This window comes from Nicotiana attenuata, unplaced genomic scaffold (genome assembly GCF_001879085.1).
Source record: "Nicotiana attenuata strain UT unplaced genomic scaffold, NIATTr2, whole genome shotgun sequence".
NCBI lineage: Eukaryota > Viridiplantae > Streptophyta > Magnoliopsida > Solanales > Solanaceae > Nicotiana > Nicotiana attenuata.
In genome coordinates this window covers 760,710-779,212 of record NW_017670351.1, presented here as the reverse complement: position 1 = coordinate 779,212, position 18,503 = coordinate 760,710, and positions in this window count along the sequence as shown.

Genomic DNA, 18,503 nt, shown 5'->3' with positions numbered 1-18,503 from the left:
TTTGAGAACATATGGCTTGACCCAAGAGTGGAGGCTAACACCTTAATGTCTCAATCGCAGCAAAAGATTGAAAGATCAATCTACTTCGGGGAGGGGGGGGGGGTCGATCAAGTTAACGCTGACTACAATCGGTGGAAAGAGAACATGGACCGCCTTGTTGAAGAGAAAGAGGCTGCCTTGGTACAGCTGTCATCAGCCGAAGTTCAACTTCGGAGTACTAAAGAGAAGAGCTCAGCCCAAGCCAAAAGGGTCGAAGAGCTCGAGGCCAAGCTTGTTAAGGCCAAGGCGGAGGTCGGGAAGGCGAAGGTCTTAGCTGACAAGTCCATAGCCGTGTACCTTGCTGATGCCAAGGCTGCCCAAACTCAGCTGAGGGAGGCCACCGATCAAGCGCGGTGGAGTAATGATCTGGCCAAGTGCCAATCTCGCAGGGAGACCCTCGAGGAAATCCATGCTCGAGTTTTTGACCTCTCCAAAGAGATAGCTCAGGCTAAGGTGCTTGAAGCTGATGCCAGCGTGTCTCCTCCGATGATGACGATGATGATGAAGGAAGCCAAGGCGGGTCTGATCACGATGAGGTGCCGAAGGAAAAACTCCCCCCGAAGGAGAAATCAGCCCCGGGCATAGCTAGGATTTTATTTTTCCTTTTCTCTTTTGTAAGACCCTTGGCGGTCCCTTGTACATAATTTTGCCCATATATATAAAGAAATTTCTCTTTTGGATGCCTTCTCAAATTTTGTCTTCAAAAATGTTTCGTGCCTTGTACAATTTTTGCACATTTTTATGCTTCAACAATATGTTCGAGGTTTTGGTTTCAAATGACTTGATAGAAGCCACAATAATAATATTGCTTTTATAGTGGGATTCGAGTGAAACCTGAATTCAAAGCAAAAGAGACCCTTAGGTTTGTTTTGAACGATACAGGATCCTCGATCTGTAGTCAAGTAGGTTCCTATTGGAATTTAGGATAGTGGGACCCTTAGGTCCGGATCGATCGAAAACGTGTTCTCGAACTCAAAGTGTTTTGGCCCTTGGGCTCTTTGAATTGGGCCGATATGGCCTTTAAAGGATGGCTATTTTTTTCCTCTTTCGGCTCAAAGACTTAGTAAAATTTTCTTATGCCTTAGCATGTATATGTACCCATTGGGTTTTTAGAGGGTTTAGTGTTGATCGAAACCCCTTTGTTTTTTGTGCCTTAGCATAAGTTTGTATTTGAATAAATCGATACCTCTTAAGGTTTTTCAAGGGCTGATTCTATCGGATCCCTTTGATTATTTTGCTGAGGGTAGCCTTTTTTAACCGGTTCTTAGAGAATTCGAAGGCTTGTTTTTATTGCGGGGTTCGGACGTCTCCGAGCCGCGTTAGTTTGGCCGTAGCCTTTGGGCGTGACTCTTGGTCTTACTTTCCTATCATTGTTCGAAGTGTTAGTCCTCAAGAATGATGGCCTTGGCCTATAAATCGAGGGGTGCCTCTTAGAGGTATTTAGATAATTCGAACATGTTGATTTTCGACGGCAGTCCCCGAGTAAGAGGGGTTGATTCATTTGAGGTGCATTTATACTTGGCCCTTGATCCATCTTTCACAAAAACCATAAGTATGGAATTTGTAAAGTAGAAAATTTTCTTTGAGGCACAAGGTATTTTATAAGGAAAAATGCTTCTTTGAATAATTTATACATGCGTACATGTTTCGCCATTGGGCTCGATTAATCTACATGGACACAGTTCGCTCGACCGTTTGGCCCATTATAAAGTTTCCCTATCGAGGTCCTTTTGACACGAAGTATTTCCCCTTGAAAATAAATCATCCGAGGGTGATGCCATCCAGTATTCGAGATTGAATGTAGAGAAGCCTCTGATACAATTGGATTGTCCCTAGGTAGCACATATAATTGATGCCTCATTAAAAACCTTGCCCGAAAAACCCATTTGGGATAAAAACCGATGTAAGAAAAAAAGAGTGCAACGCGTGCTTTAAAACCTAAAGTCCTCGTGTTGAAGAGCTTCTTCGACGTCTTTGATTGAATGCCTGTAACAAGTTAGTTTCAAATACAAATGGAAAGAGAGAAAATCATACCTTAGCAATAATATCGTTTGAGGAGTGATATATTCCAATTGTTTGGAAATTGTTCGCCCTCCATTGTGCCAAGCTTCTAAGATCCCTTCCCAACGATATCGAGGACCTGATAGGGTCCTTCCCAATTTGAGCCGAGTTTTCCTTCATTAGGTTCTCGAGTGTTGATGGTGACTTTCCTTAAGACTAATTCCCCGATTCTGAAGAGGCGAAGGTTGGTTCTTCTATTATAATATCTTTCGATTCTTTGTTCTTGCACAGCCATCCGAACAAGTGCGGCTTCTAATTTTTCATCCAATAGTTTGAGGTTAGTATTCGTAGCCTCGTGATTTAATTTCTCCATTGTATGTCAAAATTTGGCACTAGGTTCCCCAACTTCGATAGGAATCAAAGCTTCGGAGCCATATAGTAAGGAGAATGGGGTTGCCCCCGTACTGGACTTCGATGTTGGTCGATATGCCCAAAGGACCTCGGGTAGAATTTCTCTCCATTTTCCCTTGGCGTCGTTCAATCTTTTCTTTAGATTCTGAATGATTGTTTTGTTCGTTGACTCAGCCTGTCCATTTCCACTGGGATGATACGGTGTCGATAAGATCCTTTTTATTTTATGTTCTTTGAGAAACTTCGTTAGCTTGATGCCGATGAATTGCTTTCCGTTGTCGCATACGATTTCGGCAGGTATCCCGAGTCGGCATATGATGTGATCCCAGATGAAATCTATAACTTCTTTTTCTCTGACTTTCTTGAAGGAATGTGCTTCTACCCATTTAGAGAAGTACTCAGTCATAAACAAAATGAATTTAGCTTTACCTGGAGCTGATGGCAGAGGGCCGACGATATCCATCCCCCATTTCATGAATGGCCACGGGGATAGGACCGAATGAAGTTGTTCTCCAGGCTGATGGATCATTGGTGCATACCTTTGGCATTTATCACATTTTCGAACAAACTCCTTAGCATCTATTCCCATACTATCCCAATAGTATCCTGCTCTGACGACCTTGTGAACTAGTGATTCAGCACCGGAGTGGTTCCCACAAGTACCTTCATGAACTTCTCGTAGAACATAATCGGTGTCCCCCGGTCCCAAACATACTGCTAATGGTCCGTCGAACGTCCTTCTATACAATGTTCCATCTTCATCTAACGTGAATCGAGTCGCTTTTGTTCGTAGGGCCCTCGATTCTTTAGGGTCCGATGGGAGCATTCTGTTTTTCAAGTACTCGATATATTTATTCCTCCAGTCCCAAGTTAAACTTGTGGAGTTTATCTCAGCTGACCTTCTTCGATCAATGATCTCGAGAGTCGAACGACAGTCCCCGAGCTGATTTCGTCCTCCTCGACTGATGACCCCAGATTTGCAAGAGCATCGGCTTCACTGTTCTGCTCGCGAGGTACGTGTTGCAGGGTCCATTCTTTAAAATGGTGCAAAGTCACCCGTAGCTTGTCCGAATACCTTTGCATTCTATCCTCTCCAACCTCGAAGGTTTTGTTTACTTGGTTTACTACCAACATAGAGTCGCACTTGGCTTCTATGACTTTCGCCCCCAAGCTTTTAGCTAGTTCGAGACCTACAATCATGGCCTCGTACTCGGCCTCATTGTTAGTCAGCTTAGAAGTTTTGATGGATTGTCTAATAGTGTTGACCGTGGGTGGCTTCAAAACTATGTCGAGCCCAAACCCTTTCACATTTGAGGCATCATCTGTGAAAAGGGTCCACACCCCCGATGATGTACCTGATTTTAACAAGAGTTCCTTCTCGACTTCGTGTATGAAGGTTGGCATGAAATCAGCCACGAAGTCTGCTAAAATTTGAGACTTGATGGCCGTTCGGGGTTGATATTCGATATTGTACCCACTAAGTTTGACGGCCCATTTGGCCGATCGGCCCGATAGCTCGAGCTTATGCAAAACATTACGAAGTGGGTAAGTGGTTAATACACATATGGGGTGACATTGAAAATACAGTCTTAGCTTCCTAGAGGCGCTTATCAATGCAAGTGCCAATTTCTCTAAGTGTGGATATCTAGTTACTGCTTCTCCAAGAGTTCAACTTACATAATAAATAGGAAATTGCTTACCTTGCTCTTCTCGAACCGGGACACCCCTTACCGCGATCTCCGAGACTACCAAGTATAAGTAGAGTTTTCATCTTCCTTTGGAGTATGAAGCAATGGTGGGCTTGAGAGGTATCGCTTCAATTCTTCTAACGCCTGTTGGAATTTCGGGGTCCAGGCGAAATCATTCTTATTTTTGAGTAGAGAGAAGAATCTATGAATCCGTTCCGACGATCTCGATATGAATCGGCCTAAGACATCTATCCGCCCCGTCAGCCTTTGCACGGATTTAACGCTGTCTACGATAGTGATGTCTTCGATAGCCTTTATTTTATCGGGGTTGATCTCGATTCCTTGATTTGACACCATGAAGTCAAGCAACTTGCCTAAACCGACCCCGATAACGCATTTCTCGGGGTTGATCTTCATGTTGTATTTTTTCAGTGTCTTGAATGTTTCCTGCAAATGTGTCAAATGGTCCTCTGCGCACAAGGACTTAACTAGCATGTCATCAATAAATACTTCCATTGACTTTCATATCTGTTTCGAACATTTTATTTACTAGGCGTTGGTAGGTAGCTCCTACGTTTTTAGACCGAATGGCATTACATTATAACAATACGTTCCATACTTGGTGATAAATGAAGTCTTTTCTTGGTCTTTCGAGTTCATTTGAATTTGATTGTACCCGGAATATGCATCGAGAAAACTAAGAATCCTGTGGCCGGCTGTGGCGTCGATCGTGCGATCGATGTTAGGTAGTGGAAAAGAATCTTTGGGACATGCCTTGTTCAAATCCTTATAATCTACACACATCCTAAGTTTGTTCCCTTTTTTAGGAACTACGACTACATTAGCTAACCATTCGGGATATTTTACTTCCCGAATGGACCCTATTTAAAGAAATTTAGTTACCTCATCCTTTATGAATGTGTGCTTAACCTCGGACTAGGGCCTTCTCATTTATTTCACCGATCTGAATTTTGGGTCCAGGCTTAGTCGATATGTTCTTATTTCCGGCAGGATCCCTGTCATGTCTAAGTGGGACCAAGAAAAACAATCTATGTTATCAATAAGAAAATGAATAAGCTTTTTCCTGAGTTTGGGGGTTAACCCCGTTGCCAGGTATACCTTTCGCTCGGGCAGGTGCTAGATCAATATAACCTGTTCCAGCTCTTTGACCGTTGATTTGGTGGCATCGGATTCTTCGGGAACAACAAAAGTTTGAGGGGTCAAAAAATCTTCCACTTCCTCTTCCATTTCCTGCTTCTCTAATTCGGTCGAGGCTGGTGGCGGTGATTGCTATTTGGCTTCCAGTTTACCTTTGATGCCCGATCCTTCCGATGTTGATAGCGCCAAAATCGGTATTACCTCATCAACCGCGAACATTTCTTTTGCAACATGCTACTTCCCGTACACTATTTTTACCCCGTCTGACATTGGGAATTTCATTATTTGGTGGAGAGTCGAAGGGACTGCCCTCATGTTGTGGATCCAAGGCCTCCCGAGTAGGGCGTTGTACCTCATGTCGCCTTCGATCACGTGAAACTTGGTATCTTGGATAGTTCCAGCCACACTCACCAATAGGACAATCTCTCCTTTAGTTGTTTCACTAGCCATATTGAAACCGTTCAAGACCCGAGCTGCAGGCACGATCTAATCTTGTAGGCCAAGTTGTTGCACGACCCTCGATCGGATGATATTTGCTGAGCTACCTGGATCCACTAAAACACGCTTAACTTGAACTTTATTTAATAAGATAGAGTTACCGTAGCGTCATTGTGAGGCTAAGAAATTCCTTCTGCCTCTTCGTCGTTGAATGATATGGTGCCTTCTGGCACATAGTCTCTAATCCGTTTCTCCCCAGTAATTGATACCTTAGTGCGTTTGAACACGGGCCCTTGTGGAATATTGACCCCTCCAACGATCATATGAATTACATGTTGTGGCTCTTCCTATTCAATTTTCTTTTTGGCGTCCCTTTCCTTGAAATGATTCTTGTCTTGATCACTTAGGAGTTCTCGAAGGTGGCCCTCATTGAATAAACGGGCTACCTCCTCTCTCAATTACCTGCAATCCTCGATCCTGTGACCATGCGTGCCGTGATATTTACACATCAGATTGAGGTTCCTTTGGGAAAGATCGGTCTAAGTCCTAGGCTATCTGGTGTCTTTGATCCTCCCGATTACTGATACAATACCTGATGCATCTACACTAAAATTATACTCCAATAATTGAGGTGCCTCTATGGGGTCGGCGTACTTGTCAATACCATTTTTACTCATGATTCCCGAGAATTCTGTCCTCGATCGCTTCTCCGATCGTTCCGGGCATGATTGTGTCCTGGACCACTATTCCTGCGATCTGAGGTGTATGGTTGATATCGGTCCTTATTTGATCATGGCTCTCTATCGATGTCCCTCTAATTTTTGGCGGCTGACCTGTTCGGGTGCACTGAACCGGAAGGAGCTCCTAATTGGTCATCCTCGACCCTCATCTTCGATTGGTACCGATTGTGTACATCTGCCCAAGTTACAGCCGGATATTCGATCAGATTTTGCTTCAGCTAATGTGATGCTATCGAACTTCGTTCATTCAATCCCTGAGTGAAATCTTGAACGGCCCAATCATCTGTGACCAGTGGCAATTCCATGCATTCCGTTTGAAATCGGGATACAAACTCCCTTAATATTTCATTATCCCTCTGTCTTACTTTGAAAAGGTCCAATTTCCTTGTCGCAGCCTTTATGGCTTCGGCATGTGCCTTTATGAAAGAGTCTGCCAACATGGTAAACGAGTCGATGGAATTTGATGGTAGATTATGATACCAAATCATTGCTCCCTTTGATAAGGTTTCCCCGAACTTCTTCAATAAAATAGATTCGATCTCATCATCTTCCAAATTGTTACCCTTGATGGCGCATGTGTAGGAGGTGACATGCTCGTTGGGATCGGTGGTCCCATTGTATTTAGGTATATCCGGCATACGAAACTTCTTTGGAATGGGTTTCGGAGCCGCACTCGAAGGGAACGACTTTTGTACAAATTTCTTCGAATCCATCCCTTTCAAGATTAGTGGTGCCCTCGGTATCTGATCAACTCAGGAGTTGTATGTTTCCACTTTTTATCATTAGCTTCGATTTTCTTCTCCCCTGACTCAATTCTTTTGGTGAGCTCCTCGAGCATTTTCATTATTGCAGGATCAGTCCCCGATTCGTTACTGTTCGACCTTTCTGGCACTAGCTCGGTACAGCGAGTGATTTTTGGCTCGACCCCACTCGGAGTTCTATGTTGATTTTGTAACTGAGCAATAGCGGCCTGTTGAGCTTTTAGCATCTCGAATATCACCTCGAGACTAACTCTTCCGTCTCCTCTGCCCTGTGTACCTTGGCCACCAGATTGGCCTTTTCTGCGTACACTCCCTTCGGGGTCCGCGCCTAGGTCCGCATTTAAAACAACGTGCAAACTAACATCAACTGGATTGGCAACCGGTGCTCCCCCAAGATTAGCCTGTGGCACCTCGGCTCCTGGAGCAATTACATTGTCATTTTCCCCGTGAAACCCAAGACCATCTTCTCCATGTGTGGGTGCCTTTTGTAAGTTTGACATGTTTTAACCTGAGAGCGAAGACACTTGACAAGAACAAGCGTAAAATAATGTGTGTTATCAGAATCAGCACCGAACAATCACTATTATCCTTAGCCCCACTGTGGGCGCCAAACTGTTTACCCTCAAATTCGGATGACAATTAAACTTATATTGTGGTTTAAAGGATACGTGATTTCGTTCAATACTAATTGATAAGCAAGGAAATAAATGAATAAATTAGAGAATAAAATAAATCAAACCAGTATGCTAGCCAGATCTCGACTTCGACTTGGGATAGTCTCGAGGTGGGATAGTAGTAAATGATAAAGCAACTCTGATGAACAGTAAGTGAAATAGCAAGAAAGTAATGAGTGTATATATTCTTATCAGTCAACAATGATGATTACAAATAAATGGGATCCACCTTTATATAATAGAGAAGTCCTAAATAAGGTACACTTCTAATTATAGTAGAAAATCATATTAACATCTAATTAACCATTGTAATTGATCCGTTCCGAGATTCACGCCACGATCCTCGATCAATTGCGGATATCTCGCCTTTTCCGTTATCAAGCTACGCCGATGTCACTCGAAGTCTGCCTCTTTCTGGTTGCATCGAGGTCTACCTCGATCCGGACTCGACGTCCCAGCTTTTTGACGCGACGTTCCTATCCCGACCAAAGAATGAAATCGGGTAGCCCGATTTTTACCGTATACAAAATATTTTGAAATTAAAAAACTAGCGTAGAAAATCTAAGTGGAAAAGTAGAAATTGATTGAAGAGAGATTAATATGTTGAATGATTTAAGATATAAATAAGGATATTGTAGTGAAAAACTCTTTTCATTAATAGTTTTTAAGGGACATATAAAAGAGAAATATGACAACTAATATGGATAGGAGAGAGTCGTGTTTTTCTTTACCAGCATCATTTTGATAACAAGTTAACTATAACGTACAAAGATTTAACAAGAAAAAAGATATAAATATATAATAAAAAAGAATTTAAAATATATGTTGATAATGTAATTTTTTTCCCATGCAATCAATATAATTTAACTTGTTTTAGCATATAATATATTTATTTCTTGGTCACTAATCTCATTTAATTTTTGTTGAGAAGTTGTAGAACTTGTCAACAAAAATATCCAACGTAAGGAGAATTTATAAGGCACTAATTTATAGACTTGAGACCGTTTTTTAGTGCACTAATAGAATTTCTATTGTGTTCATTCAATGACAGGAATTTTTCCTTTATAAATATGTAGTCCTTTTTGTTTTGTTTGCTTTTTAGCGGATTATTATGTTACTAAGATCATTAATATTTTGGTGACTACGATTAATAAGTATTCTAACATACAAGATATTAAAGAAGTGTGAGTGTAATTTTCTACATTTTTATATTCTTTTTATCAAAGACCAAATCCATTTTTTAGTTACACTACTAGAAAACTATCAAAATCCGTCCAGAGCATACCTATCGAAATTGGTCGGAAATGAAAATCGATCGAAGTCGGTCGGGAACTAAGTAAATTAGTTGCAAAAGTCAAATAACAAATTTTACATAAATATATCAACCACAATCGGTCGGAAAATGTGGTCCCACAATAAAGAAACTCTGCTTAATCTGAAACATTTGAAACTTTCGACCGATTTCGGTCGGAAAATGGTCAATCTTTGACCAAAACCTGGTCAGACTTGCATAATATCTACCAAGAAAAGTTTAATTAAAAATATTATAGAATACCGACCAACGTCGATCGGAAATCTTAATTTGTTTTTCCCGCCCAGTTTTCATTATTTTTTCTATAATATAAATTATTTTTAAAATAATTATGTAGTCTCAGTCGGTATTAGTGATCAAAATAGTCAAACACTTATAGATTATTGTTATTTACAATCTACATATATATAACACCGTATATATATATATATTCCCCAACCGTGTGATTTGACCGAGTATATGTTGTTGTTGCTACAATATAAATTTTAATGTATCACTACATCTTATAGCACTATTCTTTAAATGTGTTATAGCGTATTGGATGCCGATAGTTAGACTCGATCGCTTCCACATTAAAACTCAATATTTAATTTACTAAGGCCGTCAGTATACCCGAGCGTCTTGCCAGTTAAAATCAAGAATGATGTATGTTCTAGGTTAAATAATTAAAGTGATAAAAAAACAAGATACTAATAGTGTTAGGAATATTATTTCAGATTATTTCGCTGTTTCTTAATTTCGTGACCCATCGAATTTTTGAGTCGAGGCACGTCATGTCTAGGAATCATACAACGCATCGCTAAAGAAAGAAAATAAATCCGTTTTATGAATTCTAAAAATAGTTGCGTCTTAAATTATTTGTCATATTCAACAAGATGACTAACAGGCAATCAACAAGATGACTTAATTCTGCCATATGAGAGAAAGGAAGTGAAGCAAGCCATGTTTCAGATTGATAGCAACAAAAGTCCAGGTCCAGATGGTTATGGGAGTGGCTTTTACAAAGCTGCATGGTCAATAGTGGGAGATGAAATAACAGATGCAGTATTAGAGTTATTTCAGAATGGGAAATTGCTAAGACAAATTAACTCTACAAATATTGCATTAATACCAAAGGTGGAGGCTCCTGAGAATGCTAGCCAGTTCAGACTTATAGCATGCTGCAATGTACTATATAAATGCATATCAAAGATGCTTTGTTCCAGATTGAAACCTGCAGTTAACCACATAGTTGCAGAAAACCAATCAGCATTTGTACAGGGAAGATCAATGATGCACAATGTACTAATATGCCATGACCTATTGAGACATTATAATAGGAAAACTACACCAAGATACCTAATGAAGATTGACCTAAGGAAGGCCTATGATATGGTGAGCTGGGAGTTTATAGAGGAAGCAATGAAGGAATATGGTTTTCCAGACAGATTCATACAGTGGACAATGACTTGTGTCTCTACTGCACAATTCACGGTTAAAGTAAATGGGGAAGGACATGGTTACTTTGAAGGCAAGAGAGGATTGAGGCAAGGTGACCCTATGTCACCATTGCTGTCTGTCCTAGTTATGGAATACTTATCAAGAACTCTGAGCACTATAAGCAGGTTACCTGACTTCAGATTCCATCCCATGTGCAAGAATAGCAAGTTGACTCACCTGATTTTTGCTGATGATTTGATGATCTTCTGCAAAGGCAATCTCAACTCAGCGAATAGAGTGATGGAGGCACTAGACCATTTCAGTAGAGTGACAGCGCTGATTCTAAATATGGAGAAGTCAAACATCTTCATAGCTGGAGTAGCAGAGGAACTCAAACAACAGATGCTGAGAAGAACAAAGTCACAGAGGGAGAATTTCCTATTAAATACCTAGGACTGCCACTATCACCTAGGAGATGGAATAAGATGGATTGTCAGATGCTCATTGGGAAAATAACACAGAGAATCAATGTTACATATTCCAAACAACTATCNAACGTTAACGTAAAAACCCAAGTTACCTTTACACGTTAAGGACCTACGGGGGGGTTAGGACCGAGAAGGGAAACCGTTACAAAAACCGAAACACGAAGTGTCGTACGTAGGAAAGTAAACCGTAAAGACCTACGACAGGGGGAGAAAGTTTTACCCTTAAGTTTAAAACTACCGTTACGGACTCGACCGACCTAATCACCGTTAACGGAGAGTAGGAAGTTAAAGAGTGGAGTTTGCGTAGATAGCTCATTTGGGAAAAATACACAGAGAATCAATGTTTACATATTCCAAACAACTATCCTATGCTGGGAGGCTTCAAGTGGTGAATGCTGTGTTATTTGCAATACATAGCTTCTGGGGGAATATCTTTATACTGCCTCAAAGTGTAGTGAAAGGAGTAGATAGACTGTGCAGAGAATACTTATGGGGGGAAAAGGAAGAAACAAGAAAGGTGGCCTTGGTTGCTTGGGAGAAAGTCTGTTGTCCAAAAAGTATGGGGGGGCTGAACATCAAAGGCTGCAGGAATTGGAACATAGCTTCAGTAAGCAAATTGATATGGCAGTTGGCACTAAATAAGGAATCTCTATGGGTAAAGTGGGTACATGGAGTGTATATGAAGACAAATTCTGACATATGGGCTCACTCTCCACCAACAGATAGCAGCTGGTATTGGAGGAAATTAAATGCAATCAAAGAGTTGATGAGAGATTGGTACTCGCAGGGCAAATATGTGCTTAACAATTCTGGGGAGTACTCTATAAATTCAAGCTATATTGCATTAATTGGGAGTCGACAAAGAATGAAGGTTGCTGATTTGATATGGCCAGCAGTAGCTCAACCAAAGCACAGGTTCATAGGGTGGATGGCAACACTAGAGAAATTGTTGACTAAGGATAGAATGATTGGAATGAACGTACAGGTTGATGATGTCAAATGCATACTGTGCAATGAAGATGCAATGGAAACTCAGGACCATTTATTTGTACATTGTGCATGGACAAGAGCAGTGNAATTAACTTTTAATAATGACTTGTTGCTTATTAGCAAATATTTTAATCTTATGATATTTTGTGGTAATATAATAAATTTTAAGTGTAAACAGATTGAATACATTTTCATGTTTTTTTATTATTGCTAAAATACTAGATTTTCTCAATAACTTTGTTTAGGTTATATTCTTTTTTCAAAGTAGTGCGAAAAGTGTAAGCGGCAAAGTTCCCTCCTTGTTTTTTTTAATTCCCCAAATTCCTCTTTTAATTTACTTCTGCCGCATCTGTAATCCTAACTCCCATCCCCTTTTTCCAGGCCATTTCTTCTCCTATCTCTCTATGTGATCTTCAACCCCCATCTAACCCTTGCTCCTGTAAGATCTGCCACATTAACACCATAATATAACATTTCAATTTCTCTCTTTCTCACAAGCACATACACACTATTTACAATGTTTGATTTTCTTAAAAAAAAGTTTTTTATTTATCAATTTTAGAAGACTAAATCTGCAACGCTGTGCATTTACTTCTCATGCTTCTTTTGTTTCATTACAGATCCAGGGCATGTCATATTATTTCTCATGCGGAATTTCCTTTTCTTGCAGTTGTTGGAAATTTGCAAATTTGGTTTTCTCCTGAAGGTATGTTGCATTTATGTATTAGGTTCTTATTTATTGTAATTTTATTGTTAAGGTATGAAGAAATTTTGTTTGGTTTTCTTACTTTTGGAGTGGTTAAATACTTAATATTTTATATCTTTACTCTTAATTCTTGTGGTTATTTGTAGCCAAAGAAGAATTGATAATAAATACTCCATTGCTTAAACTCGAGTAAGTATCTTTACTTATATCTCATTTGTTCACTATTAATGTTTGAAAGTTTACTTTATTATTACTTGGTTCTCTTTTCACAGGTATATGAAGGTGGAAATTTCTTCAGGATTGAATTATTAGACAAGTGGTTACATTAGCAATTTGAGGAAGCAACAAATTTTTATTTATTTTTTAATTTATCAATATTCTTGTATTTCCGTGAACAACTTCTCTCTCTAAAATGGCGACCTTCTCTCTCGGTGCATGTTAGCTAACCTGCGCCCACCATGGGTAACAGAGCACGGATCCCATCTCAGAGAGCACTAATGGCGAAAGAAACAGCAGAATTAAGGAGTAAAAATCAAAGAGGAACTAAGGGAAATGCAGTAGCAATTCAAAATTCTGGAGAAAAACTAACTAGCCCTAACTCCAATGAAACAGTACCAGGTCAACTGGGTAAAGAGAAGCAAAAGGAGATCGAAGCAATTCAAGTCTGGGAAGAAGTTCAGGAAGCATCAACAAGCACAAGTCCACCATTGCATGTGCGAGAAGGTAGGAAATCATGGGCAGATGAGGCGGAGGAGATGAATGAAGAGCAGAGGAAGAAGAGCTCGGTGTGGGATAACTTCGATATTGCAAAAATATCAAACGCGGGATACAAATTGGAGTATGTTCAACCAAAAAAGACAGGTGAGAATCGAATTGTTGAAATTGAAGTTGATGACATAAGTTCAGAAGTGGAATACTGGAAAAATGCTGTAATCTGTTATGTGCTTGGGGCTCACCCACCATTTACTGTAATTCAAGGTTATATTCAAAGGATTTGGGGTAAACATGGAGTAGATAGAATAGTGATGCTAAAAAATGGCGTAATAGTAGTAAGATTTGATACTGCGATAGGGAAACAGGAGGTTATTGAAGGGGGAATCTATCATTTTGACAATAAACCGTTAATTGTCAAGGGATGGACACCTGAGCTGGAGTTCACCAAAGAAGAGCTACTGACAGTTCCTATTTGGATCAAACTGCCAGATTTGGACTTCAAATATTGGAGTCAAAGAGTATTAAGTAAGATAGGAAGTCTGATTGGGAAGCCTCTAATGGTGGATCAAAACACAGAAAAGAGAATTGGATTGAAGTTTGCAAGGCTACTAGTTGAGGTTGAAATGAACACCAAGCTACCTGATAAGATTAGGTTTAAAAATGAGAAGGGGAATATAATAGAACAGGAGGTCACTTATGACTGGAAACCATCCCTATGCAAACACTGCTTTAAGTATGGGCATGAGGAAGAAGTATGTAGAATAAAGAAGAAATTTCATAAACTTGAAACAATGAATAAGGCAAAGGTGGTGGAAATCACACAGGGGAAAAAGCAAGATCAAGATCAGAATACAAATAAGGAGAACAAGGAAGCACAGAAAATAGATAGCATTGAGAGGATGAATAATGCAGGAAAAGTGGGCAAAAAGAAGAACCAGCAATATGTAGTTAAGAATCGGGGGAAACAGAAGGAAAAAGAAGGAGAGCAGGAATGGCAAACACCTTACAAGTATGGTAAAATTGTGGAGGTGCAGCAGGAACAAATGGAAGAATCTAATTCATTTCAAATACTAAGCAAACAAGAGGAGAGGATCATGAGTAAAGAGGGGCAAGAAGTCAGAAATGTGGGTGGCATAAACATCCCTCATAATGGGGATGGTTAGTTTTCTAAGCTGGAACACTAGGGGGCTTAATGCCCCTAATAAGCAAAAGGAGACTAAACTCCTTTGCAATGAGGAAAGGACAGGACTAATTGGATTACTAGAAACAAAAATCAAAAAAAGAGAGAATAGAGAAGATAGCAGAACAGATGTTTGCAGGATGGCAATATGTAACAAATCTGGAGCATCACTACAATGGAAGAATATGGGTCACCTGGAGGTCGGATTACTATCTAGTACTGCCTTTAGAGAAATCAGCTCAAGCAATAACATGCAAGGTTGTATATATCCCATTACAATTAGAGTTTGACATTACATATGTATATGCTTTTAATACTAAGGAGGAGAGGAAGGAGCTTTGGGAAGAGTTAGTTAAATATAGTAAAAGATGTAGTAAACCATGGGTGGTACTAGGGGATTTCAACTCAGTTCTAAATGCTGAAGACAGAATAGGTGGGCAGGAGGTTTCATGGGCTGAAGTGGTGGATTTTCATAACTGTTTAAGGGAATGTGAACTTCTGGAAATGCCTGCACAAGGAAATAGATATACTTGGAGTGATAATCATGAGGAGCATAGAATTTTTTCAAAAATTGACTGGATTTTTATAAATAATCAGTGGCTCAACAACATGCCAGAATGTGCTGGAAGATTCTTGAATGAAGGTATAAGTGATCACTGCCCTGCTAAGGTGTACATGGTAGAAGAAAGAAAAAAAATAAAAAAGATGTTTCAGTACTGCAATAACTGGGCTAAGCACCCAAACTTTTTGAAGGTAGTTAGAGAAGGATGGGGAATCAGTATGGAAGGTTGTACTATGTTCAAAGTAGTGAAAAAGTTGAAAATGCTAAAGAAGGGATTTAGAGCCATAAATGCACAGGCATCCAACAACATATTGACAGAAGTAAATGAAGCTTGAGAAAGGCTAAAGAATGCACAAGAACAACTGCAGAAGGAACCAACAAAAGTGGAGTACCAACAAGTTGAAGCTGCAGCATATAAGAAATTCAGGGAGTCTTCCTACTTAGCAGAAGTGTACTTACAACAAAGGAGTAAAGCCACATGGATAAGACTGGGAAATGACAACACCAAGTACTTCTACTCAGTAATCAAGCATAGGAAACTGAAGCAAGCAATCACACAGATGAAAGACAGCACAGGAAACTGGACAACAGATCCAGATAGAATAGCAGACACATTTGTTGATTATTATGAAAGCTTACTAGGCAGAACGACAACTGATAGAGTGAAGACTTTCAGGAGTATAATCAGGAATGGAAGCAGACTAACAGGCAATCAACAAGATGACTTGATCCAGCCATATGAGAGAAAGGAAGTAAAACAAGTTATGTTTCAGATTGATAGCAACAAAAGTCCAGGTCCAGATGGTTATGGGAGTGGCTTTTACAAAGCTGCATGGTCAATAGTGGAAAATGAAATAACAGATGCAGTATTAGAGTTTTTTCAGAATGGGAAACTGCTAAGACAAATCAACTCTACAAATATAGCTCTAATACCAAAGGTGGAGGCTCCTGAGAATGCTAGCCAGTTTAGACCTATAGCATGCTGCAATGTACTATATAAATGCATATCAAAGATGCTTTGTTCCAGACTGAAACCTGTAGTTAATCACATAGTTGCAGAAAACCAATCAGCATTTGTACAGGGGAGATCTATGATGCACAATGTATTAATATGTCATGACCTATTGAGACACTATAATAGGAAAACTACACCAAGATGCCTAATGAAGATTGACCTAAGGAAGGCCTATGATATGGTGAGCTGGGAGTTTATAGAAGAAGCAATGAAGGAATATGGGTTTCCAGACAGATTCATACAGTGGACAATGACTTGTGTCACTACTGCCAAACTCACAGTTAAAGTAAACGGGGAAGGACATAGGTACTTTGAAGGCAAGAGAGGATTGAGGCAAGGTGACCCTATGTCACCATTGCTATTTGTCCTGGTTATGGAATACTTATCAAGAACTCTGAGCACTATAAGCAGGCTTCCTGATTTCAGATTCCATCCCATGTGCAAGACAAGCAAGTTGACTCACCTGATTTTTGCTGATGATTTGATGATCTTCTGCAAAGGCAACCTCAACTCAGTGAATAGAGTGATGGAGGCACTAGACCATTTCAGTAGAGTGACAAGGCTGATTGCAAACATGGAGAAGTCAAACATCTTCATAGCTGGAGTAGCAGAGGAACTCAAACAACAGATGCTGAGAAGAACAAAGTTCACAGAGGGAGATTTTCCTATTAAATACCTAGGACTGCCACTATCACCTAGGAGATGGAATAAGATGGATTGTCAGATGCTTATTGGGAAAATAACACAGAGAATCAATGTTACATATTCCAAACAACTATCCTATGCTGGGAGGCTTCAAGTGGTGAATGCTGTGTTATTTGCAATACATAGCTTCTGGGGGAATATCTTTATACTGCCTCAAAGTGTAGTGAAAGGAGTAGATAGACTGTGCAGAGAATACTTATGGGGGGAAAAGGAAGAAACAAGAAAGGTGGCCTTGGTTGCTTGGGAGAAAGTCTGTTGTCCAAAAAGTATGGGGGGGCTGAACATCAAAGGCTGCAGGAATTGGAACATAGCTTCAGTAAGCAAATTGATATGGCAGTTGGCACTAAATAAGGAATCTCTATGGGTAAAGTGGGTACATGGAGTGTATATGAAGACAAATTCTGACATATGGGCTCACTCTCCACCAACAGATAGCAGCTGGTATTGGAGGAAATTAAATGCAATCAAAGAGTTGATGAGAGATTGGTACTCGCAGGGCAAATATGTGCTTAACAATTCTGGGGAGTACTCTATAAATTCAAGCTATATTGCATTAATTGGGAGTCGACAAAGAATGAAGGTTGCTGATTTGATATGGCCAGCAGTAGCTCAACCAAAGCACAGGTTCATAGGGTGGATGGCAACACTAGAGAAATTGTTGACTAAGGATAGAATGATTGGAATGAACGTACAGGTTGATGATGTCAAATGCATACTGTGCAATGAAGATGCAATGGAAACTCAGGACCATTTATTTGTACATTGTGCATGGACAAGAGCAGTGAAGCATGACTTGAGCAGATGGACAAGATATGAAGAACAAACTACAGGAGTGAGGCAAATGCTGGAGCAGATTAAAAACAAGCACTAGAAACAATTCAGGAAAGAAATCACAGCTGCAGTCCAAATAGCAAGAATATACTACACATGGAGAGCTAGAAACACAAAAAAGTTTCAGAATAGGATTACAAACACAGAAGAGATAGTTGTACAAATCAAAAGAGAAGTATTAGAAAGAATAGAATTACTACAAATGTCTAGGAAAGCACAGAAATGTAGGGAGTTCATACGACATCTTCAATGTAACTAGTTTTTTCTTTATTTGTTGGTTGTAGGAGGCCTAATTTCTATTCTGGAAATCAGGTGCTCTATAAGTGTATATGATGTTTGAAGTTAATGGTAATTCACATTGTTACCAAAAAAAAATTATTTGTCATATTAGAAATTCAAGACTAAATTAATTATCTTTTTCCTGTTCTACCCTTAATATTAATTGTTCTTGAAGATTACAAATACCTCAATTATGAGTAAAAAATGAAAAGAGATTATATCTTAAGACTTAAATAAGGGTAAAACAGTCAAAAATTTCTCCTATTTAATATTTGTTTAAAGAGGTTTAAAAGAGAAACACGATATATTATAGTAAGGAGGACAGCTAATATGGACCGGAGGGAATACATTTCTTGGATAGGATCATATTTTTTATTTTTTTATTTATTGAA